Genomic DNA, 20,680 nt, shown 5'->3' with positions numbered 1-20,680 from the left:
GGTTAAAGAGAATCCTAAGGCGTTCTATAGGTATGTCAAGAACAGAAGGTTGGTTAGGGCAAGTTTAGGGCCAGTTATAGATGGCAGAGGGAAGTTATGTGTGGAACCGGAGGAGATTGGTGAAGCATTGAACCAATATTTCTCTTCGGTGTTCACGCAAGGGGACATGAATATAGCTGAGGAGGACACTGGGTTGCAAGGGAGTAGAATAGACAGTATTACAGTTGATAAGGAGGATGTGCAGGATATTCTGGAGGGTCTGAAAATAGATAAATCCCCTGGTCCGGATGGGATTTATCCAAGGATTCTCTGGGAGGCAAGAGAAGTGATTGCAGAGCCTCTGGCTCTGATCTTCAGGTCGTCGTTGGCCTCTGGTATAGTACCAGAAGATTGGAGGTTAGCGAATGTTGTCCCATTGTTTAAGAAGGGGAACAGAGACTTCCCCAGGAATTATAGACCGGTGAGTCTCACTTCTGTTGTCGGCAAGATGTTGGAAAAAATTATAAGGGATAGGATTTATAGTTATTTGGAGAGTAATGAATTGATAGGTGATAGTCAGCATGGTTTTGTGGCAGGTAGGTCGTGCCTTACTAACCTTATTGAGTTTTTTGAGAAAGTGACCAAGGAGGTGGATGGGGGCAAGGCAGTGGACGTGGTATATATGGATTTTAGTAAGGCGTTTGATAAGGTTCACCATGGTAGGCTTCTGCAGAAAATGCAGATGTATGGGATTGGGGGTGATCTAGGAAATTGGATCAGGAATTGGCTAGCGGATAGGAAACAGAGGGTGGTGGTTGATAGTAAATATTCATCATGGAGTGCGGTTACAAGTGGTGTACCTCAAGGATCTGTTTTGGGGCCACTGCTGTTTGTAATATTTCTTAATGATCTGGATGAGGGTATAGTTGGGTGGATTAGCAAATTTGCTGATGACACCAAAGTCGGTGGTGTGGTAGACAGTGAGGAAGGGTGTCGTAGTTTGCAGGAAGACTTAGACAGGTTGCAAAGTTGGGCCGAGAGGTGGCGGATGGAGTTTAATGCGGAGAAGTGTGAGGTAATTCACTTTGGTAGGAATAACAGATGTGTTGAGTATAGGGCTAACGGGAGGACTTTGAATAGTGTGGAGGAGCAGAGGGATCTAGGTGTATGTGTGCATAGATCCCTGAAAGTTGGGAATCAAGTAGATAAGGTTGTTAAGAAGGCATATGGTGTCTTGGCGTTTATTGGTAGGGGGATTGAATTTAGGAGTCGTAGCGTTATGTTGCAACTGTACACAACTCTGGTGCGGCCGCACTTGGAGTACTGTGTGCAGTTCTGGTCCCCACATTACAGGAAGGATGTGGAGGCTTTGGAGAGGGTGCAGAGGAGGTTTACCAGGATGTTGCCTGGTATGGAGGGGAGATCCTATGAGGAGAGGCTGAGGGATTTGGGATTGTTTTCGCTGGAAAGGCGGCGGCTAAGAGGGGATCTTATTGAAACATATAAGATGATTAGAGGTTTAGATAGGGTGGATAGTGATAGCCTTTTTCCTCTGATGGAGAAATCCAGCACGAGGGGGCATGGCTTTAAATTGAGGGGGGGTAGTTATAGAACCGATGTCAGGGGTAGGTTCTTTACCCAGAGGGTGGTGAGGGATTGGAATGCCCTGCCAGCATCAGTAGTAAATGCGCCTAGTTTGGGGGCGTTTAAGAGATCCGTAGATAGGTTCATGGACGAAAAGAAATTGGTTTAGGTTGGAGGGTCACAGTTTTTTTTTTTAACTGGTCGGTGCAACATCGTGGGCCGAAGGGCCTGTTCTGCGCTGTAATGTTCTATGTTCTATGTTCTATGATCTGACGTGGATCAGTACCACTTACCCGCCTGATCCCCATAACCCTTAATTCCCTTACCGATCAGGAATCCATCCATCCGCGCTTTAAACATATTCAGCGAGGTCGCCTCCACCACCTCAGTGGGCAGAGAATTCCAGAGATTCACCACCCTCTGGGAGAAGAAGTTCCTCCTCAACTCTGTCTTAAACCGACCCCCCTTTATTTTGAGGCTGTGTCCTCTAGTTTTAACTTCCTTACTAAGTGGAAAGAATCTCTCCGCCTCCACCCTATCCAGCCCCCGCATTATCTTATAAGTCTCCATAAGATCCCCCCTCATCCTTCTAAACTCCAACGAGTACAAACCCAATCTCCTCAGCCTCTCCTCATAATCCAAACCCCTCATCTCCGGTATCAACCTGGTGAACCTTCTCTGCACTCCCTCCAATGCCAATATATCCTTCCTCATATAAGGGGACCAATACTGCACACAGTATTCCAGCTGCGGCCTCACCAATGCCCTGTACAGGTGCATCAAGACATCCCTGCTTTTATATTCTATCCCCCTCGCAATATAGGCCAACATCCCATTTGCCTTCTTGATCACCTGTTGTACCTGCAGACTGGGCTTTTGCGTCTCATGCACAAGGACCCCCAGGTCCCTTTGCACGGTAGCATGTTTTAATTTGTTTCCATTGAGATAGTAATCCCATTTGTTATTATTTCCTCCAAAGTGTATAACCTCGCATTTCTCAATGTTATACTCCATTTGCCATATCCTCGCCCACTCACTCAGCCTGTCCAAATCTCTCTGCAGATCTTCTCCGTCCTCCACACGATTCACTTTTCCACTTATCTTTGTGTCGTCTGCAAACTTCGTTACCCTACACTCCGTCCCCTCCTCCAGATCATCTATATAAATGGTAAACAGTTGCGGCCCGAGTACCGATCCCTGCGACACGCCACTAGTTACCTTCCTCCAACCGGAAAAACACCCATTTATTCCGACTCTTTGCTTCCTGTCGGATAGCCAGTCCCCAATCCACTTTAACACACTACCCCCAACTCCGTGTGCCCTAATCTTCTTCAGCAGCCTTTTATGGGGCACCTTATCAAACGCCTTTTGGAAATCCAAAAACACCGCATCCACCGGTTCTCCTCCATCAACCGCCCTAGTCACATCTTCATAAAAATCCAACATGTTCGTCAAGCACGACTTTCCCCTCATGAATCCATGCTGCGTCTGATTGATCGAACCATTTCTATCCAGATGCCCTGCTATCTCCTCTTTAATAATGGATTCCAGCATTTTCCCTACTACAGACGTTAAGCTGACCGGCCTATAGTTACCCGCCTTTTGTCTCCTTCCTTTTTTAAACAGCGGCGTAACATTAGCCGTTTTCCAATCAACCGGCACTACCCCAGAATGCAACGAGTTTTGATAAATAATCACTAACGCATCCACTATTACCTCTGACATTTCTTTCAATACCCTGGGATGCATTCCATCCGGACCCGGGGACTTGTCCACCTTCAGTCCCATTAGTCTACCCAGCACTGCCTCTCTGGTAACATTAATCGTATTAAGTATTTCTTCTGCTGCCAACCCTCTATCGTTAATATTTGGCATACTATTTGTGTCTTCCACCGTGAAGACCGACACAAAAAACTTATTTAAAGACTCAGCCATATCCTCATTTCCCACTATTAACTCCCCCCTCTCGTCCTCCAAGGGTCCAACATTCACTCTAGCCACTCTATTCCTTTTTATATATTTATAAAAACTTTTACTATCATTTTTTATATTAATTGCTAGCCTAGCTTCATAGTCTATCCTTCCTTTCTTTATCGCTTTCTTAGTCTCTCTTTGTTGTTTCTTAAATTTTTCCCAATCACTTGTTTCTCCACTATTTTTGGCCACTCTGTACGCAGCTGTTTTTATTTTAATACTCTCCTTTATTTCCTTCGTTATCCACGGCTGGTTCTCCCTTTTCTTACAATCCTTGTTTTTTGCTGGAATATATTTTTGCTGAGAACTGAAAAGGATCTCCTTAAAAATCCTCCACTGTTCCTCAGCTATCCTACCTGCCAGCCTGCTCTCCCAGTCTACCTTAGCCAATTCATCCCTCATCCTATCATATTTCCCTCTGTTCAAACAGAGGACACTGGTTTGAGACCAAACTTTCTCCTCTTCCATCTGAATCAGAAATTCAACCATATTGTGGTCACTAGACCCAAGAGGGTCCTTCACAATAAGATCCTTAATTCTACCTACCTCGTTACACAATACCAGATCCAAAATAGCTCGTTCCCTCGTCGGTTCCGTAACATGCTGTTCAAGGAAACTATCCCGACAGCATTCTAAGAACTCTTCCTCCATTCCACCCTTACCGACTTGAGTCTGCCAGTCAATGTGCATGTTGAAGTCCCCCATGATTATTGCCGTTCCGTTTTTACACGCATCCCTTATCTGCTTGTTTATAGCCCTCCCCACCTCAACATTATTATTTGGGGGCCTATATACCACACCTACTAGTGTCTTTCTCCCTCTACTATTCCTCATCTCTACCCATAACGATTCCACGTTTTGTTCCTCAGAGCCTATGTCATCCCTCAGTACTACCCTGATATTATCTCTTATTAATAGCGCGACCCCACCACCTTTTCCTTCCTGTCTATTCTTCCTAAACGCCTGATACCCCTGGATATTCATCTCCCAGTCCTGGTCACCTTTCAGCCACGTTTCTGTAATGGCCACTAGATCGTACCCACTTGTGCTGATTTGCACCATCAACTCATTCACCTTGTTCCGAATGCTTCGTGCATTCAGGCAAAGTGTCCTTATTCCAGCTTTTATCTGGACCCGCTTTGATGAGTCGCGAACACCCTCTCCCTCTACTCCCTTATCTAAATTACCGCCTTCATTCACTTGCACCCTCTCCTCTACCATTAATTTTGTAATTCCCCTTACCCCTGCATCCTCCCCCCCATCAATTAGTTCCTTGATCCTAGTCAACTCTTCTAGCTCCCCTCCCCCCAACCTATCTAGTTTAAATTCTCCCCAGTAGCCTGGGGAGAATCGGTGCTGGAACTTTCCTCACTGCCACTTGTCTCCCATTCCACCAAGCTGCCTGTGTCCTTTTGAAGTTTCCCACTTTCCTCCTCACAGTTGCCAATGCCTCCAAGTTTGGTGGCGTGTGGAAATGTTGAGCTTGTGTCCTGTACACCAAGGTGTGTGTCATTAATATATATCAGGAAGAGCAGCGCTCCTAACACCGAGCCCTGGGGAACTCCACTGGAAACCTTCCTCCAGTCTGAGAAACAACCATTAACCACTGCTCTCTGTTTCCTCTCACTCACACTGTTCCATATGGGGCGGTGAGGATGGCCTCGCTGCACCATCCGCTTCATGGTGCCGTGCTCTCGCCGCCGGGCGCCTCTGCTCCGGCCTCTGACTCGGTATTACTGCGGCTGCGCGCGGCCACGCCGACCTTCCGGGAGCCGCACCGCGCATGCTCCGCGCGAGCCACACGGTTCCCGGGGGCGCGGCCTAATAGAGCCTGCGCTGTGCGGACCATTCTGAATGAGATAGACGAAATTCACCCCCGCGCTGTATCCTGGGTTACACAGGCCACCATTGCATTGAATAAAACAGCACATGGAATTATATTTCAAATTATCCGCATTCCACCTGAGATTTGGTATCGCTTTGGAGCAATACTTCCGCTTGTCTAAAAATTCAACCTCAAAATGTATTTCTATCTTATTTGTCCAATGACATTTTTAATTTACTGTTCATTCTGATTCGCTTGGATTACAGGCAATTTATTCAGGATCATAAGTCTCGCTGCCCAATGTAACGTCAAATATGTTCCCTGACGGTTTTCTTATTTTGTACCATTCACCAGGAATCTGTGCCGTTGGTTCACATAAATAATTGATTCCCAATTACTCTATTGAAACTGATCATGATTTTAATAACCTCTCTCAAAACTCCTCGGAATCTCAGCACTGACGCCACATAGTATGAATGCAGGAAGTATGAATTAAATTTCGAAGTTCTGGAATTACATAACACGTCAGTGCTGCGGAGACAAACAAAGTTAATGGCGAATATTTCAGATCAATGTATTTTCATCAGAACTGGTGGATGTTAGAAATGTAAAACATTACAGGCAAATGGAGAGGAGAGAGGCTCATGTGTAAAGGAACAAAATGGAAGGTCTGTGACCGTTTGGACCAAACATGTTTTAAATAAGGAGAGTTAGTGACACAATCAAATGGGATAATCACCAGACACATAAACGTGGAAGAATCTGTATAGAGCAGGGGTGCTCTATACAGATTCCTTGGAAGGGGCTTGGGGCTCCGAAAGCTTGCGTGGCTTTTGCCACCAAATAAACCTGTTGCACTTTAACTTGGTGTTGTTAAACTTCTTCCTTGGAACACCAGCAAAGACCAAGGACAGAGTGATCATGTGAGAGTAAGACGCACAATGAAAATGACAGGCTGGCAGAAACTCTGATCAGAAATTGAATCATCCTTATGGACTGGTTTGCAATGTTCCAACTGTGGGACATGGGAATGACACACTTGACAGCCCTGCCAGCCACAGAGGGGTGAGAGGATTCATTGAGGAAAGGGAAGAAATATCAGAAGTTCTTGAATGGAAGGTCGCATTATCTCTCGTCACAGTTCAGTGTTTAGATACATACAATGGAGGAGAAATAGCTTTTTCAACATTTTTTTGTCCAATTTTTCAATGCTAATGATGGGTCGATTGAGTGAATGCAATGTGCTCTACATTGGGTAGATTGAGTAACTGTTTTGTGGAACACCTCCCATCAGTCCATAAACATCAACAAAGAACAAAGAAAATGACAGCACTGGAACAGGCCCATCGGCCCTTCAAGCCATCACTGACCATGCTGCCCGTCTGAACTAAAACCCCCTCCCATTCCGGAGACCATAATCCTCTATTCCCATCTTCTGCATATATTTGTCAAGACGCCCCTTAAAAGTCACTATCTTATCTGCTTCCACTACCTCCCCCAGCAGCGAGTTCCAGGCACCCACCACACTCTGTGTAAAAACACTTGCATTGTACATCTCTCTTAAACGTTGCCCCTTGCACCTTAAATCTATGCCCCCTGGGAATTGACTCTTCTACCCTGGGAAAGTGCTTCTGAGGGCCCAATCTTGAACTGGAATCCTAAATCTAAACAAAGTAACCTCGGAAGGTATGAGGGGTGAATTTGCTAAAATAGGTTATGGATTAATAGATTCATCAAATGGCATGACGGTGGATAGGCAATGGCTAGTATTTAAGTCATAGTTGTATGCAATGAACGTAAACATAACAGGAAATTATTGGAAAAAAAATTCTGAGGGACAAGATTTACTCACATTTAAGGGCGGCACGGTGGCACACTGGTTACCCTGCTGACTCGCAACTCCAGTGACCTGGGTTCAATTCCGATCTTGTGTCCTTGTCTGTGCAGAGTCTGCATGTTCTTTCTGTGTTTGTGCAGGTTTCCTACAAGTACACCAATTTCCTCCCACAGTCCAAAAGACGTGCTGGTTAGCTGCAATGACCATGCTAAAATCTACCTCAGTACCTGAACAGGCGCTGGAGCGTGGTGACTGGGGGATTTTCACGGTAACTTCATTGTGGTGTTAATGTAAGCCTACTTTTTACTAATAAATAATTGCTTCTTTCCTTGCATTATTCCTTTCTGGCACGAAAACATAACTGGTGAAGTGGTCCAACCATGGCGAGCAAAATAAATTAAATAGTCTTGGATTCAAAGAAGAACTTAAGAACTTGGAGCAGGAGTGGTCCATTTGTCCCCTCGAGCCTGCTCCGCCATTCAATAAGATCATGGCTGATCTTTTCAGGAAAACTTCACACAAATGATCAGTCGGTGCATTCTCCTTTGCCTGTGTGTGATCTTGTGTATCCTGACAGCCTCTCGCTGTTTTTGTGTGTATTTCTGTTGTTGTTCCATTCTTGGTGTTTCGACAGTGGAATTGTGCCGCTAGGCGGAGCTGCTGGGCACATTTGCTGTCATTAAACAGCAATACGAAAGTTTTTTTTTTGTTTTGCTATAGCGCAACAATAATAAACAGAACCTTGTTGGTAGATAGCAGAGTGGCGCAGCGGAAGCGTGCTGGGCCCATAACCCAGAGGTCGATGGATCGAAACCATTCTCTGCTATTTACGTTTTCAGGATCAGTAAAAAAAAAATTGCTGCTCCCCGCAAGTATCACTGCTATTTCTTTACAGGCTACAGTTATTTTCATCAGCTCTCGCTTGCAATCAACAATTTAGTTTGCAACATGCTCACTGTTGTAAATGCCACAAACACAGGTTTTCTCTTTTTATCTCAGGGCATTTATGACACAGAGAAATGACCCAAAAATCATAGAATCCCTATAGCGCTGAAGAAGGCCATGGGGCCCCATCGAGACTGCACCAACTCTCCGACAGAGCATCCCACTCAGGCTCTGTACCCACAGCCCCACGCATCTACCCCGCTAATCTACTTAACCTGCACTTCTTACGACACCAGGCACAATCTAGCATGGCCAGTCCACCCAGCCTGCACATCTTTGGACTGTGGAAGGAAACTAGAATATCTGGTTTCCAGACATAGCTTGCCTGGGTAAATGCAGCTTCAACAACACTGGCCGTTTGACACCATCCAGTACAAAATATCTGACATAATTTGCTTCCATCCACAAACATTCAATCCCTCTAACACCGACAAAAAGGGACAGAAGTGTGCACTATCCAAAAGATGCACTGCAGGAATTCACAAAGGCTCATTTGACAGCACCTTCCAAACCCACCTTGACTATGGTCTGAAAGGAAAAGGGCAGCAGACACATCAGAACAACACCACCTGGAATTCTCCCTCCATACAACTCACTATCCGGACTTGGAAATATATTGTCATTCCTTCAGCGTCAGCAGATAAGAATCCAGGGAGTTTGCATTCCACCCACCCCACCCCCTCCCCCCAAACAGCACCGTGGGTGTACCTGCATGACATTGATGCCAGCAGTCGAAGCATGCAGTTCAGATGAGCAATAAATCCTGACCAAACCAGCAATGCCCGAATCCGAAGAATGCACAAAATGAAATAAAAACAACTGATCAAAAAGGTTCCTCCTCATCTCTGTCTTAACTGGGAGATCATTTACAAAACAAACTCTGCTTTTCTGGTCCCATTGTTAGTGTAATTCTGAGCACAATCGGGATTGTTTAGTCAACGTTGTCCCATTGCAGAATCATATTGTGCAGTAGTGACCTGCCTGGTGGTGTATATGGTACGATTTGTCCCTATGATTCACTGCATCCCCGTAGATATGGGCTGCCCAAGTCACACAATCAGTGTTAGAATCGATTCACATGTTTCAGTATCTGGTACCATTCTGTATCTGAATTTGCCTGGCGTTGTTTCTGAGGGTGTCTCACACTCATGAAGTGTGTGAGTGTGGGATCATTCTAGATCTGCCAATGCCTCTCTATGTCTGTGATAATTTTATATAAATGTTGGAATCATCAATACCTTTAAGTCCCCTGGTGCTGTTTGTGAAACATATGCTTTATGTTCCCTGGTACTGTTTGTAGAACATCAGCTTAATGCTGTACCTATCAGCGGAACTAATTATGTTTGCAAGTCTATACTGCTGTTTAAACTGATGGTTTCAGTTGAGATTTTTCAGTCACGTCTCTCTCTCTCTCTCTCTCTGATAGTCCACTTGTATTCATTACTCAATGTGAGACTGGGATTCTTTCCAAATCTCTCAGTGATACAATTGGTGTGTGTAATGTTTTTCGTATCACTCATGACAGCTCCAGTGAGTGAGTGCAGTGAACAGCCTGTATTTTTCAGCTCCTGACACTGAACACGTGATTGAGAACGATTCTCTTATCTATCAGTCTTTGCTATTTCGTGTTAGTTTGGGAATGAATTAAATCACATTCAGTCCCTGGGACTATTTATAAGTTTGGATTAATTCCAAATAACTTTCCAGCACAGAAATAGGCCATTGATGTAGTAGGTTTTAAACAGACAATGTGAGTGAGTTTCGGTCCAGCATTAAATCTCTGTCAGTGTGAACACAATTGTGAAAGATAATGTATCCTTCAATCTGAAACTGGATTGCTATGCAAGTTTCACTCAGGTTGTTCACCTTGATTTGATCTGTGACACTCAGTCGGATTCCAAATAAGAATTTTGACATGAATACAAAATGGAGTCCAACCTGGAATTGGACAGTGTCTTCCATCTGGCCCAATGTGAGTGAGGATTTAGGATGAGTTAATAATTTATATTTCAGTTCATAGTCATCAAATTGATATTGCAACTTTTAGTTTCATAATCTGGGTGAGTTTTCAATGGAATCTGAGTTGTATCCCAGGTTAGACGAGCTTTCAGAATATCCCAATCTGAGAATCTGTACTTCAGGTTTGGATTTGTATTGAATATATTTGTGAGGACTCACTATGAGTCCTCACGAAAAACATTACACACACCAATTGTATCACTGAGAGATTTGGAAAGAATCCCAGTCTCACATTGAGTAATGAATACAAATGGACTATCAGAGAGAGAGACGTGACTGAAAAATCTCAAGTAACTTCTAAACCCCTGATGTGGGTGATATGACTGGTATTGATCTCGAATCTCAGAGTGCATTATTAAGGTTAATTGTCTAATTTTTAACCGAAAACCATCTGTCAGTTTTATCTGATATTTAATTTGGAGCTAAGGCTGCACTATTGTGGGATTGACACAGTGATGATCTGATTGTGGATGACAATTTGGATTGGGCTTTATGGATCCCCCTATCAGTGGAGTTTAATTTAGATAAATGCAAGGTGATGCGTTTTCACAGATTGAATCAGGGCAGGACCTACTTAGTTAATGGTAGGGCGTTGGGGAGAATATAGAACAAAAAGATCTAGGGGTACATGTTCACAGCTCATTGAAAGTGGAGTCACAGGTGGACAGAGAGGTGAAGAAGGCATTCGGCATGCTTGGTTTCATTGGTCAGAACATTGAATACAGGAGTTGCGACGTCTTTTGAAGTTGTATCAGACATTGGTAAGGCCACATTTGGAATACTGTGTACAGTTCTGGTCACCCTAATATAGAAAGCACAGAAAAGATTTACTAGGATGCTACCAGAACTTGATGGTTTGAGTTATAAGGAGAGGCTGGATAGACTGGGATTTCTTTCTCTGGAGCATAGTCGGCTGAGGGATGATCTTCTAGAGGTCCAGAAAATAATGAGGGGCACAGGTCAGTTAGACAGTCAATATATTTTTCCAAAAGTAGGGGAGTCTAAAACTAGAGGACATAGGTTTAAGGTGAGAGGGCAGCGGTACAAAAGGGAAGCGAGGGGCATTTTTTTCACACAGAGGGTGGTGAGTGTCTGGAACAAGCTGCCAGAGGTAGTCGTGGAGGAGTATAAAATTTTGTCTTTTAAAAAGCGTTTAGACAGTTCCATGAGTAAGTGGCTATCGAGGGACTTGAGCCAAGTGCGGGCAATTGGGACTAGTTTAGCCATTAAAAAAGGGTGACATGGACAAATTGGGCCGAAGGGCCTATTTCCATGCTGTAAACCTCTATGACTCGATGGTACTGAGTTTGATTTGATTATTTCTTGTTACATGTATTGGTATGCAGTGAAAATCTTGTTTCTTGCGCGCTATACAGACAAAGCATACCGTTCATGGAGTAGATAGGGGAGAACGAAAGGAGAGGGTGCAGAATGTAGTGTTAAAAATCCATTTGCCAAGAGTGGGGTTCAAACCCATTGGATCGATAAATCCAACGCCTTAACCACTCGACCATCCTGGTCCGAGAGCTGGGCATGATATGGCCACAACACCTGTCTCTGCTGCTGTTTGAGCAGTGGCTTGAAAAGGCGTCTCTGGAATTATTTCTGCTGTCTGAGACTGTGGAACTGATGAGCTCCGTCAGTGACAATGCACGGACTGTGTGTGAGAAGGTGCTGGCGACTCTTTTCTCTGTAACTTGTGCGGAGGAAATATCACATTTATTATGGTTCATTCAAATATTTATCTGTGGAAACAAAGTACATTCAATAACTCAAATACAGATTCCGACAGTTTAATCTCTATTAATAATCATTGTGAGCGGTTTGTGAGGCTGCAGCCAGACTCCAGCTCTGATTGGTCACTCACATTTCAATCACATTCTTAACCAATCGGAGAGCCAGGTAGAAGAAATGGGAGGTTTTGATTGGTTCACATTTTCAAACTGGAAAAACCCGCCAATTTCAGTGCAGGAAAAATACAAAATAACGGAACGCCTGAATGTTCAGGAAACTATTTCAATCTCACACTTTATAATCTGTTTATTGTATTTTCCCTCAGAATCCTGGCGCTATTTTAGGAACAGTTTGAACTTCTCAATCTCTTATCTGTAACCCGCGGTAATCAGACCCCGTTCAGCAATTTAAAACGGAGCAAATCTCAGCTCAGTGGAAAAGCAGAAACATGGAGATCACCAACCAACTCCTTCACACAGACTTCACAGGGACAGAGGGAAACGGCTGATTTCTGATCCTCTCCCCTGAAAGCGGCCGGGAATGTTACAATGGGAAGTGCGGAGAGAATCCCCGGCCCGATCCCGCCGGTGGAACAGGCAGCTTTGTGTCCGGAGAATAGGGAGCGCCGGGGTGAGGCAGATCTTAAAGGGCTGCAATGGACTCAGGTCCTGTGTGTGCAGAAATCTCAGTGATTCCGTCCTCTGGGAAAACAGCGGAATAAACAGATCAGCCCGAGAAGAACCTCTTCATTCCCGCCTTTACTCTGTTCCGGGAGCGACTCCCAGATCACCCGAAATAACGAATAAATAATCGTATTATGAATTTAATTCTGCTGCTGCGAAACTGTGAATATAGTTATCATTAAATCCAAAGAACTACCTTCCAATGTGGTGTTTCTCCTCATTGTCCATCATAAATCCCAGACTAGAATTTAACATCCGCTCTCAGTTCAGTTTGATTGTCCCTTCAATGTGAAAGTGTGTGTGAGGGGCGGGTATGAAGTCCCATTCACAGCATTCAGCACCGGGACAAATCTCTATCCTCCAGAAAGACATTTCTCATTCACTCAATAAGGGAAAAGATGGCGCAGCTTTTTCACAGAGATTGTGGGTGGCTCTGAAAAGAGCCGTTGTGTTTGGAGTGTTTTTCAGTCCATGGGGACTTTTACTTGGAGCTGGTGTACTTGGTCACCGCCTTTGTCCCTTCCGACACGGCGTGCTTGGCCAGTTCCCCGGGCAGCAGCAGGCGCACGGCGGTCTGGATCTCCCGGGAGCTGATGGTGCTGCGCTTGTTGTAATGGGTCAGGCGGGAAGCCTCACGCGCGATGCGCTCGAAAATATCGTTCACGAACGAGTTCATGATGCTCATGGCCTTGGAGGAGATGCCGGTGTCGGGGTGAACCTGCTTCATCACTTTGTAGATGTAGATGGAGTAACTCTCCTTCCTCGACCTTCGCCGTTTCTTCCCGCCCTTTGTTCCCGGTTTCTTAATCACTTTCTTCGCTCCCTTCTTGGGAGCTGGTTTTGATGTTGGTTTCTTCTCATCAGCCATCTTCAATTTCACACAGAAATAAAGCAAACCCTTTCCGAGCGCTGATTAAATAGACAGTCCCACAGATCTATGCTAATGAGGAATTGGGAAAGCAATGATTGTGATTGGACATTTTGAAAGTTATTACAGTCACTTATCAGGGATTCAATTGAGTGGATATGAAAACAGACCAATCAGATTGAGGAGTTTCCGCCAATCACAAGCCTCCTTACCACAATCAGGAAATACATTTCACAAAGAATCTCCAGCGCCAGTTTCAATAGTTGTAGTGTTGTTAATGTTTGTAGATTTGTAGATTATGATTCGTAAATGGAGGTGTATTTTGAGGGCAATGCCCTGGAAAACTGTAATTGATGATGAACCCTTCCGAAATGGAAGGTAGTAATTGATAAATGGATGGTGTTAGCCATCGGTAATGTATTTTTCATGAATTGTTTGATATTGTAATATGTGGTTTTTCTGTTATGATAGTTGGTGGTTTGTTCCGGCCCCCGTCTATTTTCTTGCGTTATTTGTGGCCTGGGGGGCACCCCCCCCTGGATAAAGTCACCCCCGGGGGGTGTGACATCCACTTGGGGAAAGTTCTGGGTGGTGAAGCCCCGGACATAGTAACACCAGAGGGATTTTTATTCTCCGGGAGAAAAATTGGGAAGGAAGGCCCGAACTGAGTACCCTGGAGAGACTCTCCCACCGCCCCGGCTGAAATTCCGGAAGGGGTCCCGGATTGAGTAGGCGGGGTGGTTTCCCCCATTTCCCCCCCCTCCGGCTGAACATCCGTAAGGTGTAACCCCCGGATATGAGTACCACTGGAGGGTTGCATCCCCCGGCAGGTGGACAAACCCAGGGGACGGTGCCCTTATGCTTCAGTGTTTATTTTTTTGTTGTGTATAGTTGTAGTGTTGTTAATGTTTGTAGATTTGTAGATTATGATTTGTAAATGGAGGTGTATTTTGAGGGCAATGCCCTGGAAAACTGTAATTGACGATGAACCCTTCCGAAATGGAAGGAAGTAACTGATAAATGGATGGCGTTAGCCATTGGTAATGAATTTTTTTTCACATTTGTTCTTTGTGTATTTGTAATTGTTTTGTATTAACGTATTTGTAATAAACAAAAAGAAATCCAGCGCCAGTTTCTCAGTGTGGAAAGATCCACCGGGAAATGTCGCCTGGCTGTCGGTGTGAGGGACCCTTCTCCACAGAGGGACTGTGCGGGAGTGTGGGATTCCTTCCGGAACTGTGAATCTCTGGTAATGTGTGTGAGTGTGGGATTTACTCACTCTCTCTGATACAGTGTGTGAGTGTGGGATTTACTCACTCTCTGATACAGTGTGTGAGTGTGGGATTTACTCACTCTCTGATACAGTGTGTGTGTGTGGGATTTACTCACTCTCTGATACAGTGTGTGTGTGGGATTTACTCACTCTCTGATACAGTGTGTGTGTGTGGGATTTACTCACTCTCTGATACAGTGTGTGTGTGTGGGATTTACTCTCTGATACAGCGTGTGTCTGCATGGGATTAATTCACTGTTTGTAAGTATGGAGTACATTATGTGAGTTTGGAAATCATGTATCTGACTTGCTCTGACCATGTTTGAGTGTTGGATTCATTCTATATTTGAGTATTGGACTCATTTGTTTCTGGGGATTCATTGTGTATCTGTTCGATAGTGAGGCATGTGAGTGAGTGTATTGATTCTCTCCCTGGGGATAGAAGGCAGTGCTGAATTAACTGTGCATGTGTCACATACACCATGCTGGACTTATTCTGTACTTGTCACTTTCTGGAACTGTATGTAAAAGAGATTCACTCTGTCACTGTCATTCTCTAACACTGTACGTCAGTGTGAAATTGATTCAGTCTGGGTTTCTTTGTCTGAGTGTGAACTTCTCATCCACTGTCAGTGCCTGGTACTGTGTGGGAATGTGAGTTTAACTCTGTACCTGTTAACATCTGCTGCTGTAAGGGTGCACGGATCTCAATCTGTATCCGTCAGTCTCTGGTGCTGAATGGGTGTGTGGAGTTCATTCTGTATCTGTCAGTCTTTGGTCCCAAAAGAAAATATGCGGAAAATCTCAGCAGGTCTGGCAGCATCTGTAAATAGAGAAAAGAACTGATGTTTCGAGTCCAGATGACCGTTTGTCAAACCTTTGACCCGGAGAGAAGGGGGGGGGGGGCGGCGCGGGGGCAAGAACAAAGAACAATACAGCACAGGAACAGGCCCTTCTGTCCTCCAAGCCCACGCCGCTCCCTGGTCCCAACTAGACCATTCTTTTGTATCCCTCCATTCCCACTCCGTTCATGTGGCTATCTAGATAAGTCTTAAACGTTCCCAGTGTGTCTGCCTCCACCACCTTGCCCGGCAGCGCATTCCAGGCCCCCACCACCCTCTGTGTAAAATACGTCCTTCTGATATCCGTGTTAAACCTCCCCCCCACCCCCGCCTCACCATGAACCTATGACCCCTCGTGAACGTCATCACCGACCTGGGAAAAAGCTTCCCACCATTCACCCTATCTATGCCTTTCATAATTTTATACACCTCTATTAGGTCACCCCTCATCCTCTGTCTTTCCAGAGAGAACAACCCCAGTTTACCCAATCTCTCCTCATAACTAAGCCCTTCCATACCAGGCAACATCCTGGTAAACCTCCTCTGCACTCTCTCTAAAGCCTCCACGTCCTTCTGGTAGTGTGGCGACCAGAACTGGGTGCAGTATTCCAAATGCGACCAGAACCAACGTTCTATGCAACTGTAACATCAGACCCCAACTTTTATACTCTATGCCCCGTCCTATAAAGGCAAGCATGCCATATGCCTTATTCACTACCTTCTCCACCTGTGACGTCACCTTCAAGGATCTGTGGACTTGCACACCCAGGTCCCTCTGCATATCTACACCCTTTATGGTTCTGCCATTTATCGTATAGCTCCCCCCTACGTTAGTTCTACCAAAATGCATCACTTCGCATTTATCAGGATTGAACTCCATCTGCCATTTCTTTGCCCAAATTTCCAGTCTATCTATATCCTTCTGTAGCCTCTGACAATGTTCCTCACTATCTGCAAGTCCAGCCATTGGAAGTGGGGGAATGGAGAGAAGTGGGAGGTGGAGAGAATTGGGGGAGGTGGAGAGAAGGGGGAGGCAATGTCAAAGCCATGTTCTTAACGGGGGAGGCAATTCACAGACAGGTTCTGAACAAGGCATGGGGGACACAATGGCAAGAACTCATTATTCAACATTGTTGCTGTTTTCACTCCCAAACCGCCGGGAAGGTGCCTCATTTAGTTCCCATCTCCCAATGTTTGTTATTATTATTGTACAATGAAGAGCGGAAATGTAACTGCACAATAACCACGAGAGCAGCTGTACAAACAAGATCTACTGTCGGCAGCAGGTTTGGAGTGGGAAGGAGAGGGTTTACAAAGTGGCTGCTTGTTTATTTTTCGATATTTGTTTAAAGTGGGAGCAGGAAATAGATATCTGACCTGTGCAAAAGTTACTGCTGCTTCGCACAGCTCAACTCAATCAGCAGTGCATGGATTGGGCTGTTTCTGAATGTCACAAAATTGTTTTAAACTCGCCCCAAACACCCAGTGAGCAAAAGCAGTTTGGTGTATTAGTGAAGTGATCTCAAATATTGTTTGTGCTCATGGTTTTCCTTTTACCCAGGTTCCTAAATAATTGTTATTTGTGAAGTTATATCGAAACTTTTGTACCTTTTATTTCATCTGTTCCTCAGTTAAGTTAGTTATTTTTCTTTTTACAGGCAGATATTTGAAGGTCTCAGATGATTCCTTGGCACAAGCACAATTTCATCAAGCCAGTTCCAACACAAAGCAGTTTCAGTACCATTCACAGAGCACAGTGATACTGCCAACTCATTGGGTTCACTGTCACAAAGAGAAGTATTCAGCCCCACACTGTTTGCAAGGTAAGAGACAACTTTTCAATCCAAGAGTTGAACAGGAAAAGAGGCTTTTTTTAATTTCCTTCCCCACAAATGTGGGACTTAGGATCAGGAGTTGACCATTCAGCCCATTGAGGCTGCACCACCATTCAATCTGATTATGGCTGACCATCTCCTTCAATGCCCTTTCCCCTCTCTATCCCCAATTTCCCTTTTTGACATTGAGATTTAGAAATCTGTCAATGTCTACATGAATGTTTACTCTGTGTGTGAACTTCCACAGCCCTCTGAGCTACAGAATTCCAAAGGAGCACAACGCTGAGTAAAGAAAAATGCAGATCTCGGTCCAAAGAGGATTTGCCCTTATTTTAAAATTGTGTCTAGACTCCCAACCAGGGGTAACATCTCGCCTGCATCTACCATGTATACCCTTTTAAATACTTTGTTGTTTTCAGTGAACTACAGGCCCTGTTTCCCCAGAATTTCTTCATAAGACAGTCCCGCCATTCCTGGCACAAATCTGCTGAACAGTCATTGCACTCCTTCTGAGGCAATAATATTATTCGTAAGGTGAGGGGACCGAAACTGCACACAGTATTCTAGATGCAATCTAATAACACTGCTATACAATTAAACCAAGGCTTCACTACTCCTCCTGTACTCAGATCCTCTTGCAATAAAGACCAACGCACCATTAATCTTCCAAATTACCTGCTTTATTTCCTTGTTACCTCCAGTGACTTATTAATGAGGATGCCCATGTCCCTTTGTACATCAAACTTTCTAACCTCTTAGCATTGAAGAAATACTCTGAACATCTGTTCCTTCTGCGAAAATGGAAAATCTCACACATTCCACATGATATTCCATCTGCAATGTTCTGAACCTCTCATTACTTCTGTCCAAATCCTCCTGAAGCTGCTTTGTATCTTTCTCCCAACACACATTCGCGTTGAGCTTTGTGTCAAGTGCAAACTCCTCAATATTACATTTGGCTGACAGGTAGATACATCAATCACAGGATTTCAACAAAACACACCACTCACAGATATAAAACATTGTGTCATGTTGGTCACAAATTCAATAAGAATTCATAGCCAGAATAGACAAAAAATGATGTTGTGATACTAAAAGAAATTGCAATTAATTACCTCAGAATATAGGCATTGATACATTTTGTAAACCAATCCAAAACTCTCAATGAGTCAAACTGAAAGATGCAATGACAATTCTGTTACTACAAACTGCAGTAATTAATTACCAGGTTATGTATCCAAATGTTACCATTCACAGAGCTAATTGAATACCATTTGCACAACTTAAAAACAGCTACTGAATATAACCCATGACTGTAAAATGTACCCAAATCCATATGATAAATTGAATCAAATGGCAAACAAATATCAATGCATTATGTTTTAAATAAATAGTTTCTAACACAGTGCCTGAAATGCATGTAAATTTAAAGTGCAAAAGTATCCCACATTTCAATACATCACAAGGAACAACTGTAGGAGGATTGATTGCTACACTTGCAAAGATAACGAGAGAATCACAGATGTAAATTTAATCCTACATTCACAAATTCCCAAGAGACAGATGGAAGAACAAGGAATTCCATAACATACTCGGGAATGACAACTACAGAATGATTCTTACACCCAAACGTTCATCAGAGGAAAAGTGAAACAAAATGAACTCCACACTCACACGGTATCAGCAAAGTAACATTTACAGAATGAATCCTGTAGTCATACACAGCACCACAGGAACAGAGATACAGAAGGAAAATAACTTTGAGCTGCTGTACCAGGGATGGATACAAACAGTATGAATCACACACTCATGTTCTTACTCAAAATCTGAAGACTGCAAAACTGAAATCAAACTCATGTTGACTTCATGGCAAACTGAGGAACAGAATTAACCCCATATTAACATACAACAGCAGAGACTGACATACTGCCAGAGTCACAAAATCATGTTCATCTCATCTCACACATGCAGACGGACAACAGTGTCCAATACTTATAGGCACAAAATTAATCTCATTCTTTATAAGAGATGGAGAGATGCAGATTGAGTCCCACACTCAGCCTCACTGAGTTGTTGCAGTGTATCTCACGGATGGTCCACATTGTGCACCAGTGGCTGAGGAATTAAATGCTGAAGCTGGTGTGCAAGTGACACCCAAAATATTATTTTGTTTTTGAGATTCTTTCATGTTGTTGGAGATGCACTTACCCAGTGAGTGGAGAGTATTCCATCTCTGACCTGACATGCGACTTTTCAATTGTGGAAAGTCTTTGGGGAAATAAAGGGTCAGTCAGTAGCTGTGGACATGCTCTGCTCTATATTTAAAGCCACAGTCACATTGTGACAGGATACAAAAAGAAGCTTGGAGTCATTTCTCATTAATTACAGTCACGAAATGATGACCATGCTGAAACATTATTAAAGATGTGAATTGTGAGTAAGAGTAGGCCATTCAGCTCTTTGAGCCCATATTGTCACACAATGAGGTCATGGCTGATTTTCCACTTCAACACCATTTCCCTGCTCTGTCGCCATATCCCTTGATGTTACTAATACGTAGAAATCTATCCATCTCACTCATGAACTTAATCAACAAGTAGGACTCCACAGCCCATTGGACTGATAATTCCAAAGAATCACCCACTCAGGGAAATAATTCCACCTCATCTCAGTCCTAAATGAGCTGCCCCTTATTCTGAGTCTGTATCCTTTGGTTCCAAACACACCAGCCACGGAAAGCAGACTTCCTGCTTCTACCCTATTGAGCCCTGTAAGATTGTTGTATGTTTGAATGTCAGCAACTCTCATTCTTTTAAATGCCAGAAAATAAACACCTGGTGTTTCTCGTTTTTACTCATACAACAATCCCTCCAACCAAGGAATTCATTTCGTAAACCTTCATTGCACTCTCTATGGCAATCATATCTTTCTTTAGGTAAGGAGAACAATACTGCACACAATAGTCCAGCTGCTGTCTCAGCAAGACTCTATATAATTAAGGAATACTCTGCATTTCTGAATGGAGGGCTGTGACAAGTGGTGTTCCTCAGGGATCAGTGCTGGGACCTTTGCTGTTTGTAATATATATAAATGATTTGGAGGAAAATGTAACTGGATTGATTAGTAAGTTTGCGGACGACACAAAGGTTGGTGGATTTGCGGATAGCGATGAGGACCATCAGAGGATACAGCAGGATATAGATCAGTTGGAGACTAGGACGGAGAGATGACAGATGGAGATTAATCCGGACAAATGTGAGGTAATGTATTTTGGAAGGTCTA

At 43.9% G+C, this 20,680-nt stretch overlaps 1 protein-coding gene, 1 non-coding gene and 1 pseudogene across 3 annotated transcripts in view; 2 read left to right on the top strand and 1 right to left on the bottom strand.

Annotated features, from left to right (window-relative positions):
* The window catches only part of LOC144483578 (uncharacterized), a 210,062-nt gene that overhangs the window by 148,372 nt on the left and 41,010 nt on the right, over positions 1-20,680 (top strand). The window lies entirely within an intron of this gene.
* Positions 7,954-8,025, top strand: trnam-cau (transfer RNA methionine (anticodon CAU)). Its single transcript has one exon. It is a non-coding gene; the product is annotated as a tRNA-Met (tRNA).
* Positions 13,062-13,448, bottom strand: LOC144483561 (histone H2B pseudogene; annotated as a pseudogene).

This window comes from Mustelus asterias, unplaced genomic scaffold, assembly GCF_964213995.1.
Source record: "Mustelus asterias unplaced genomic scaffold, sMusAst1.hap1.1 HAP1_SCAFFOLD_76, whole genome shotgun sequence".
NCBI classification, from domain to species: Eukaryota; Metazoa; Chordata; class Chondrichthyes; order Carcharhiniformes; family Triakidae; genus Mustelus; species Mustelus asterias.
The sequence above is the reverse complement of the archived record's forward strand: the minus strand, read 5'-3'. Positions and strand labels throughout refer to the sequence as shown.